The sequence below is a fragment of the Lissotriton helveticus genome, chromosome 1_1 (assembly GCF_964261635.1).
Source record: "Lissotriton helveticus chromosome 1_1, aLisHel1.1, whole genome shotgun sequence".
Lineage (NCBI taxonomy): Eukaryota > Metazoa > Chordata > Amphibia > Caudata > Salamandridae > Lissotriton > Lissotriton helveticus.
In genome coordinates, this window is record NC_136057.1 from 1,509,770,782 (window position 1) to 1,509,781,156 (window position 10,375).

Sequence of the window (10,375 nt, forward strand, 5' to 3'; positions counted from 1 at the left end):
TGCTATTTCCCTCATTGGATACTGATTTGCTACCATACCTCTTTCTCTCCTCTCGTCCTCTCTTTTCTTTGTCCATTTTACTCTCCATTTGCTTAAATCTCCCAATCTTTTTATATACTCAATCAAGTCTTTTATATGCAACATTCTTCCCATTGTATTGAAGTTCTCAATGTCATTTTCAGTGAAATCTAATCTGTAGTGTTTACCCAAATTCTTCTGTTTGCTCAACTCAATCCCTAATTCAGCAGCCAATTCTTCCAACTGTTCATATTTATTTTTCGTTTTCCATTGTACACTTTTACAAATAAATAATAATTCGTCATCTTGATAATGCTTTAAATTGTCAGCTCCAATTGTACCAATGATCAATTCCTCCAAATCTGCTTTTAATCTAGCAACATCAAGTTTTGGTGATTTTTCAATACTTTTTTCTGGAGTTTCAGCATCAGATTCTGCACCCATTGGTGTTCTGCATAATGAACCTGGATGAAAAGTTAAATCAGGCATCATTGTTTTCTCTCGATGTATTTCTGTTAATTCTGAATAAAAATGTTCAGCTACTTTCTGAATTTCTGCATTTAATGGAATGGTCAATCCTGGATGTCTAATTTCTCCCTGATCAAATACAGGTTGTACAGGACCAATTGTTACTGGGACTGTTACTGCTTCCATGCCTTTAGTTAATTGTCGAATTAATTCCTCTTTCGATCGTAAATATTCTGAAGCACTTGGAGTTTCCTCATCTCTTCCAGATCCCATTAAATCTCTGGAAGTCTCATTTCTTGAAACTGGAGTTTCAGGAAAATTTCTATTTTCACCAAATGCACTAGAATTAGTTCTCGGTTCTACTTTTTCAGGAGTTTGCGTATTGTTCGGGTAAAATCTGGGTGATTCTTCATTAAGTGGTGGTGCACTTGGAGTGGTTTCTGTAAAAACCATCGGGGTAGACCATGTACAAGCTGGTTTAAAAGGAGTCTGTTTCTTATTTGTAAGATAAATTTCTCATAAAACTGAATCTTCTAATTCACTTTCTTCAATATTATTTTTCTTTTGAGTATTCTTTTGACCTGGTATTTCAGTAACAATTACTCTCACCGGATACATACGATTACACATGTCTGCCTTTCTCCAACGATGTACTCTATCTTCATGAGTTTCCCTTTTTATATCTAATTTTGGACCTCTGATTATACCACTGTTTTCTCGTGTAAGTTCAAACATCTCATCCTCCCACTCAACTAAAGCTTCAAATTGTGTAGGTCTAGGCTTCGGCACAAGAGCCATCATTTTTTCTCTCAAATTTTTCAAAACTCCCATATTAAATGATCCGTCTTCTGGCCATGCCAAAACACCATCATTCTTGGTATAATCCATCCAACTATCAAACCAAAGGCAAGTATGATAACCATATTCACCTTCCATATAGGCTGCAGGTGTTTTGTACTTATGAAGTAACTTTCCAACTCGCGTTTCTATTTTCTTGTCAGGTTTAATAAAATGTTTCAATCTCTGTAACCATGTAAGCTTCTTTTCCTCTTTCTTGTAGCAATAACTCATGTTTTTAATCAAATTTTAATTCTAGATGATCGTAAACGTTTCCTGGTTGTTAAGCAAAACCAGCCAATCAGTGCGCGAAACTCGCCAACAAGCCAATCAGGTTGAGCTACGTCACCACCTTGCTCAACTAATAGAATTGCCGTATTCAGAATGAGCCAATCAGCTAACAGCTCATCTGAGTCACGTGAGCCAATCAGCGCGCTAGCTGTGACATATATTAGCCAATCATAGCGCGAACCCTTTGACGTACACAGCCGCTGCAGCTCCGCGTCTCTCGCTCCTAGAGCTTACCCCTCCTTCACAAAATATTTTCACAGCGCCATTTTAAACAAAACTTTTCAATGAATTTCAATTAATAACGACAGAAAAACAAACCATTTGTCTGTTTCGCTAAAATAAAGTGACAGTTTATACAATCATTCAAGTATTCCTTTGCGTGAAATAGACGACGCTATTATCACAGAATATTCAATCATTGATAAAGTATCACTACTTTACCCTTCTAACAGGTAATAACGAACACGTTTCCCTCTGAATTCACATTTAAGCAACAATTCAAAGTTTGACTCGAACGGAATTACAAAATCATTTGCGCACTTTCAAACGGAAAGTTTCCCTAAACATACATACAAGAAATCTTGGTAGGACTTTAACCAACCATAGAAATCCACATTTGCCAGTAAGAATAGACGACGCTTCCCTTACCCTTCACACAAGTTCGAATAAATTCTATTACTCTTTTCGCAGTGAGTTTTAAAACAGGCTCCAAGTCCCTATACTCGAAAGCTACAATTTCATAGACAACCCTCACTATACATTCTACCTAGCACACCTAAAGTTTCCCTAAACTCGTGTTGTATGTCCACAACACTAGTGATATATGACAATACCACTATTTTGAAACAGAACAAATGCACTGTGCAACTTTTACTTGTCACACTACTCATATGCCGGCACAACTAGGTCTTTCACACTGCTGGAAAAAACCTTTCGACAACATTTAACAACTTTAACACACTTAACATGTTTTAGTCATAGATCCTATGTAACTACCATGTAGCATGTCAGTTACCATAGTAACCATCCTCTGCTACCAGAGAATTGATCCAGCGCCCCTATAGAAATTCTGTCTCAGCAACGCTACCCAACACCAGATACTCACCATTAATCATAAATCACTCACAAGGCCCATTAACCAACGAGACAGATTTTGGGCAACTGAATCATGTGACCTAATTAATCAGAACCTATTCACAAATTATTTACACATTTATACACATCACCATGGTTTGCGCAATAAAACATATTAATTAAGTTACTAAGGTAAATGGATCAACTAATGGTAACAAGACCATGAATAACAAGGCCAGCTTGTTTTTTCAGAACCTTATTTTATTAGCTTTATTCATGTAAGTGCATTTTTATTAACTCTTTATTAGCAATTTTTTTGCAGCTTTTATTAAGGAATGGCACATTAGTTTGTCAATTCAAAGTAAAATCAATCAGCACGTTTTAAGTAAAATAAACAGTTTTCATCACCTAAGTTCCCTGTCTAAAACTCACTTATCCTAAAGAAATAGTCAATAACCCTATTGATCCTTACGTGCTCCAAAAAGTCCTTCAGCACGGCACGCCATACAGGATTCGGAAAGCGAGAGACGCCCTCCTGCCCAAGGGGGCAATTTTTATACCTTTTTCCCTAGCTAATCTAACAAAAAAGAATACTTTTCCCTGCCATCCAGAGTTCTGATTGGCTGAGAGATGTCGTTCCACACATGGTGTCATCATCTTTTCGAAGCCTAGTTCCGACCTTTCTAAGAGTCTATTGTCTCCTATTCACAAGTCACGCAGCTTCCTCAAAGAGAAACCTTTTTATAAATGACAGTCCGTGACTTCCTTAGCTTGGCAATCTCTGCCGGTTTCCGCCCTTGGCTCAGTCCATCCACGAGCAAATAAAATACATTTTCAATTGAACTTGTAAAATAACTTCCAACGTGATAAAACTTTCCACGCAGAGCTTTTTGCTCTCTCTGGACAGGACTTGACAACACCATCTCTATCGAATAGGCCTCAGGCCTTAAGCCTCTCTCATGGAAAACTAGTATTCAAACAAACACAAAAGAATAATTAATGCAAGAATTAGAATTCATTCTGTTACCCCCACACCTTTGCTAATTATTAACCCATTAATCTATGTTACCTAGCTGAAGCAAATAAAACAGCGAACAGAATTTGTGCAACATAAAGACAAAAAGACATAACATGAGCACACACAAATAAGCACATGCCATTAATAAAACAGCCGCATTTAACACTGACAAAAACAATAGACAAGGTTAGTACATTATTTTTCACATACTTGCAAATGCAACATACAGCACATATGTTAAACCCTCATGTCATGTATGCATTTTAATCTAGGTTGGTTAATATAAATCACTCCATGCTTGTTAGTACAATTATTTAATTATGGAAGTTTAACTTTGCGAGTCGAAATAAAATATATTCCTAAACCTCGCTCCATCAATTACATTAATATTTGGTAATAAAGAGAAATAAAAAAAAGTCTAAAAAAAGGGAAGTTACTAGAATAATAAGTCGGAAACAAAGGGAAGTTAATGTTAATACTCCTATTAAAAAAGTAGGCTATAGAAATGCTTTAATAATACAAACGAGTTGAAATAAAGCATTTTAGAAATTATACGAAAGTTAAACAGTATGGAAAGAGGCACATTTACATAAACACGTGACACGCTAAAAGAGTGCAAATGAGAACACCTGTCAACTGAAAATCGTGATTTAATAGTGGGAGGAGCAAAAAATTGATCCCATAGACTGTTATGTAACCAAAAAGTGTATAAACCACACCCGTGGGATGATTAGTTTTGTTTCAGAGAATCAATACGGGCGAAGAAACTACAAGTAAAAGAATGATTCGGAACTGCGGAATCTTCACATTATCTTTCATTTCCTCAGAGAGTACATATTTTTAATGTATATTTAAAAATACATAAAACCGTATGTACTTTCCAGAGGAGTTGGATAAATTTCTACGGAGGAAGGAAAGAATATTGAAGAGAGGTAAATTATCTGAATGGAAATATAGGTTACAAGTAAACCCAATGCACTCAAGAGTAAAACAATGTTCAGTGATATTCCAACAAATAATTGATGTACAAAGCGACAGAAAGATGTTGGAATCTCCAGTGGGAGAGTAGTCCGGTGGAGTCCTTTATTAAATAAAACAACCAGCCGACACGTGTTTCATCGCTATTGTGAATCCTCAGGGCTGAAAAACACAAATGGATAACAATGGAGCATCTAATATGCGACTAGTGAACACAAAGATGCTATCAAATTTATTTAAACAGATTCTCTCAGCTTACCAACATGCACCCAATACAGAATACCGATACTATAAGGCTAATTACAGAATTCAATTCTCTTCATGGCACGTTACGTAAGAGCCTGACCAAACATTGGGGGCTCTTAAAATCAGAAAAAGCACTCAAAAACTGCATCACAGACAGACCACAGATCGCTTTCAGAAGAGGCAACACACTTAGGACCATATTAAGTCCTACTGTTCCCCGCAGCACCAGCACTACAACATGGATGACTCAACATAGTGTGGGATTCTACAAATGTGGATTTTGTACGATGTGCAGATGGGCAAAACATGGTACTACCAATTTTGTGGGTCCAGATAGTGTGACTTACACCATCAAGACCAATATCAACTGTACAACTAGATTTGTTGTGTATATCATTGAATGCAGGTGTGGTAAATTCTATTTGGAGAGCATCATCAGACCCCTGAAAGACAGGATTACTGAACACATCAGAGCTATACACAAATGTGACCCCAAATACCCTGTGACACTACATATTGCTGCTTGTCAGAATAGCAACAGTGATATTACTGTAAGGTTTTTTGGCATCGACATGGTTTCGCAAGGTGTCAGAGGGGGGAACAGAGAACTCAAGCTACGACGAACAGAAGCCATGTGGATCATGCGCTTGCATACGGTCCAACATGGACTTAATTATGATCAGGAGATGCACTACTTTTTGGGTGACTAGAACTATAGGTTATACTATAGTACATTTGGGTTGGGCACATAATTTCATTTAAAAAACTTTCAATTGTTTGTTAGTAATTGCCTCCACCTGTGATCATCCTTCGTACTTGGATGGATAGGTTCTTGACTCTAAGTCCCTACTGTATGTCATATCATCTGGATATCAAGATACTTTTAACATAAGAAAGATCATTGAAGTTGTGACAAGTCTCTAACACAGGGGTGTTGGTTTCTAAGCATCGTCTCTATTAAACACACAAGCTCTAGCTAGTCAATAACTATAGATATACAATGGTCTAGGAGCAGCATTGTTGTTGCCCAGATCAGCATACCGTAACAATATAATGATTTGTAAGTCGTTTTCTGTATATACATGTCAAGGCGAGATTATTCAACTTCCATGTAAAGTTGTCTTATAATGTAAACTGTGCCAATATACCTTATCAATGTATTACAGCTATCCATAATTTTGACAAAGTTGTAAGATATATTGGTACCTGACATGGATTACTTTTGCATTTGAACATGGACCTATATACTTTATGTTTTTTTTTCTACCTTCTGTATGCAATCAAATGAAATGAAGGTATGGAGAATGATGCTTAAAGTTTTATATCTAAGTCACGTATGAGTGGGACCTGCACTGCGTCATTACCACTCGCGTGTGGTTTCTTGGAACTACTTTGCACTTGGACGGCCACCAGTATCCACAGAGGTTATTTTCTGATCTATTTTTACATACCGATTGAAAGATTAAGCATATCAATCGTTCAGGTAATGTAGGACATATCCAATATCACGGCCGCAAGATTTTCGCGGCGGTGGATAAGAGTTCTTTCTCTACATCCCGAGCGGGGTGTTCCTCACACCATCATCTCTAAGATTCTGTGATCTTAATGATACGTTATCAAGGTTTGGGGACGTTGGGTGGTGCCAGTGCTTAATTTGTGCCGGTGCTTGCCGGTGCTTAGCACCGGCACTTATTTGTCAGGGCCAGGTCAATGCACGATATTAGCTGCTGCCTGTTTAGTGAGTTCACTCCGGTCTCCCCGGTGGCAGCGAGAGCTGATATCGCTCATTACGGTGCTTTAAATATTTCAAATGGTGTCCCGAGAACGCCCGCCCTATAGACACACCTGCCTCCGCTTACACCGTAATCGTAATAGTAATTAAGAAGTTAGTTAGGGCTTTCTGGCCGACCGTCACTTTTACTCGCGCTTTAGCGAGCGTCAATCAGGCAGCCAGGCTGTTTTTTCACTGGCACATGCGCACAGCGCATATGCCCTCAAATGAAACTTTGTTGGCTAAGCCAGGGCTTACCTTGATCCAGGCTAGCCCTGGCCTGCCATTGTTCAGGGACTCCGTAGTGCACCTCCCCAGAAGACGCAGGTCAGCCGTCAATTTAGATCACAGCTATGGGCGCTTTAGTCTTCAACCCGATACTTGCAATCAATTGAAAAGTTCTCTTCAAATGTTACCAATGTAGGGGCGTGCCAGTAAGCATGTGACCAGGCGTCATCAGCTCGGTGACTGTGAGGTCGGGTGTGTCGGATCACATACTCTGTACATGCTTCGGTGTGCGTGCACCGAGTCTGTTTAAATCAGCACCCTCTTTCACTTTCCCTTGCTGTCTCTCAGACAGTGGGAAGACAGAAGACACGATCCGGACATCGAGAGAGCTGGTTTGTCCTGCAGAGGAAGACTGCCTGTGTATTTTCCCTTCAGTTCAAATCCAATCAAAAGCAAGTCGGGCTCCCAGTGCCATCCATTGCCTCCTGCAGTCAGTCTCTCTCAGTTAGGTTTCATAATTTTAACTTCAGTTAACAACGGGTACTTGTTATTTCTTTATATTTTTGGATTACCAAAACTCACAATGTGTCTGCTTGTGTTGTGTGTGTTTATGTGATGGTGACACTCCGTGCTTGTGTGCCCTATCATAGATGTTGCATTTCCTGTTGCTTTCGTTTTTTTCCTGCATGTCTTGAGTGATTCGCGCTTGCTCGTCCCTTCTCTATTTTCAGGTCACAGACTCGGGAAAGACACTGTTGCTGTTTCACGAACACGAGCTCTGCAGGAGAACCAGAGAGTGAATCTTTGGGGGATTTTGGCGGGTTAGCATTTAGCAGTAGCTTCTTTATTATGTTTAAAATACAGGGTAATATTCTCTATGGGCCTTTAAGAATCCTTAGAAGATGGGTGACTGATTTTAAAGTTGTTAGTAAAGTAACACAGTCTATATGCCCAGTTTATATTACTATTTACTAAGAGAATTATTTAAGGAGAATATTTTTATTAGATTTACCAAATGTTATATGCATTCCACAGCAGCTCCTGGCTCCTTAATTATGAAAACACAAAATTACCGCTATAATTTCTTGTCAACTTACTTCATGTTAAACAAAAAGCAAGTGAAATGCAGAACGGGGGAAATGGTATCCGGTATTGAATTGAATTGAATTGAAATTGCACTTGTATAGCGCCATCTACCCGGAGGCCTCGTAGCGCTTATGACTAAAGCTAGCTTAGCACAGGCTCGGGCAGATTAGCGGGATGTGGCAAACAAGTGGGTTTTCAGGGCTTTTCTGAAGGAAAGATGATCGGTGGTTCCTCGAAGGGAAAGGGGGAGGGTGTTCCAAAACTTGGCAGCAGTGTATGAAAAGGAACGGCCTCCCCAACGGGCTTTCCTCACTCTGATAGAGGAGGCCAGCTGGAGGGTACTAGAACGGAGGGAACGTGAGGGAACATAGGGGGTGATCAGGGGTTGCAGAATTGCAGGACCAAGATGGTGGAAGGCTTTATGTAGAGTACACATAGCTTTAAATTGTACTCTGGCGGCTATGGGGAGCCAGTGAAGTTCCACGATGGCGGTCCTTGCTGACTCCCAGCGAGGGAGATTGTAGAGCAGACGGGCCGCACTGTTCTGGGTGACTTGAAGTTTCTGAATGACATAGGAAGGGGCTCCCATATAGAGGACATTACCATAGTCCAGGCGGGATAGTATAAGGGCCTGGACTAGAATCCTCCTGGCCTGGAATGGGAGCAGAGGGAGCACCTTCCGTAGCATCCTCATCAAGCCAAAACAGGTGGCTGCGGTCTTTGTGGCTTGGGCTGAGAAGTTCAATGCGGTGTCCAACCAAACCCCCAGGCTTTTTATTTGGGGTTTGGGAGCAGGAGGCGGGCCCAGACATGGAGGCCAGATGGATGAAAAGACAGAGGGCGAGGGGTTGCCCAATAAGATGACATCTGTCTTCTCCCCGTTAAGTTTTAAACGGGAGGATTGCATCCATCTGGCAACAGCCTCTAGACAGGGACCTAGGGTGTTGGACGATACCTCTGAGTGGTCCAAAGAGACCACCAGTTGGGTATCGTCCGCGTAGGTGACAATACGCACACCGAAGGGCTGGACAATCCTGTCTAGAGGTTCCATGTAGGCATTAAACAGGGTGGGGCTCAGGGAGGAGCCCTGAGGAACCCCACACCTAAGAGGATGTTTGGGTGACACCGCCTCGCCCTCAAAGACCTGAAAGAAACGGTCAGCCAGAAAGGATGTCAGCCAGTCCAGCGCCGGGCCCGACACGCCCATGTCTGCCAGACGTTGTAATAGCATGACATGGTTCACCGTGTCGAACGCGGCGCTGAGGTCTAACAGGATGATTGCCACTTTGCCGTCCCGGTCCAGCACTGCTCTAGCTTCCTCAGTTACGGCCAGAAGGGCTGTTTCGGTCCCATGTAGGGGCCGAAACCCAGTCTGGGAGGCACGTAGGAGACCATTTGACTCCAAAAAGTTCATCAAGATGTTGTTCACGTGCCTCTCGAGTAGTTTACTCAGCCAGGGAAGTAAGGAAATAGGACGATAATTCGCCAAGATGGATTGGTCAAGGTTGGGCTTCTTCAACAGGGCCCTCACCATTGCGCACTTCCAGGAGGGAGGTACGGTTCTTGAAGAGATGGAGGTGTTGAGAACGTCCAATATGACCGGGCGAATTATGTCTATTGCCTTAACAAGGGTCTGAGGGGGAGCTGGGTCATTAGGGGAACCTGTGGTGACTTTAGAGATGAGTCTGTCCAGTGCCAGAGTGTCTAGTGGGGGGATTGCATCAAGCATACACTGGACGGGGGCTTCGGAGGTGGCAGACATGGGAAGGCCTAAATCACTGTCAGCATCCCCAAAAGAAGAGTATATAGTCTGAATTTTTTCAGAAAAGAAAACAGCTAGTTCATTGCAGCGGTCTTGGGCACTATCTGCAGAAGGGAGTTCAATGGGGGGTGAAATGAGTGTTTTAACAATTTTAAAAATTTCCCTTGGAGCATTGGCAGCTTCGTCGATTTTGCTGCAATAAAAGGAAGCTTGTGCCAATTTTATCTCCTGTTTATAGAGTCTAATGGCGGCTCTATAATCCTCCTTCTTAATTTCGGAATAGTCCTGTCTCCAGGCTCTTTCGTGTTTCCGACAGGTTAGTTTCATGGCCTTAAGGGCAGGGGTATACCAAGGAGCAGCTCTGGGTCGTTTCGTAGAGCTACTAGCCTGTACGGGGAGGACCATATTGAGTGTAGATGAGATCCAGTCATCAAAATTGTTGGCTGCTGTGTTGGGGTTCATCACCTTCCTGGGTATATCTTTGGCCAGGGCAGTTTCCCAGGCAGGGAGGGGAAGCAAGGGCCATTTCCTACCTCGGTTTTTAATGAGGCCGCTAGTGGAGGGAGAAAGATTAGTGCACCAAGAGAAAGGAACCAAA

The 10,375-nt window shown here is 41.4% G+C and overlaps 1 protein-coding gene across 4 annotated transcripts in view; it reads right to left on the bottom strand.

The window, feature by feature from the left end:
- Positions 1–10,375, bottom strand: part of NTMT2 (N-terminal Xaa-Pro-Lys N-methyltransferase 2) — a 690,813-nt gene that overhangs the window by 60,448 nt on the left and 619,990 nt on the right. The window contains exon 1 of one of the 4 annotated variants that reach the window (XM_078686852.1): positions 6,960–7,120. The exons of the other annotated variants lie outside the window; for them this stretch is intronic. The gene's annotated coding sequence lies outside the window, so the exon portion shown is untranslated. Of the gene's footprint in view, positions 1–6,959; positions 7,121–10,375 lie in introns of those variants that run through there. 4 annotated transcript variants of the gene reach the window in all.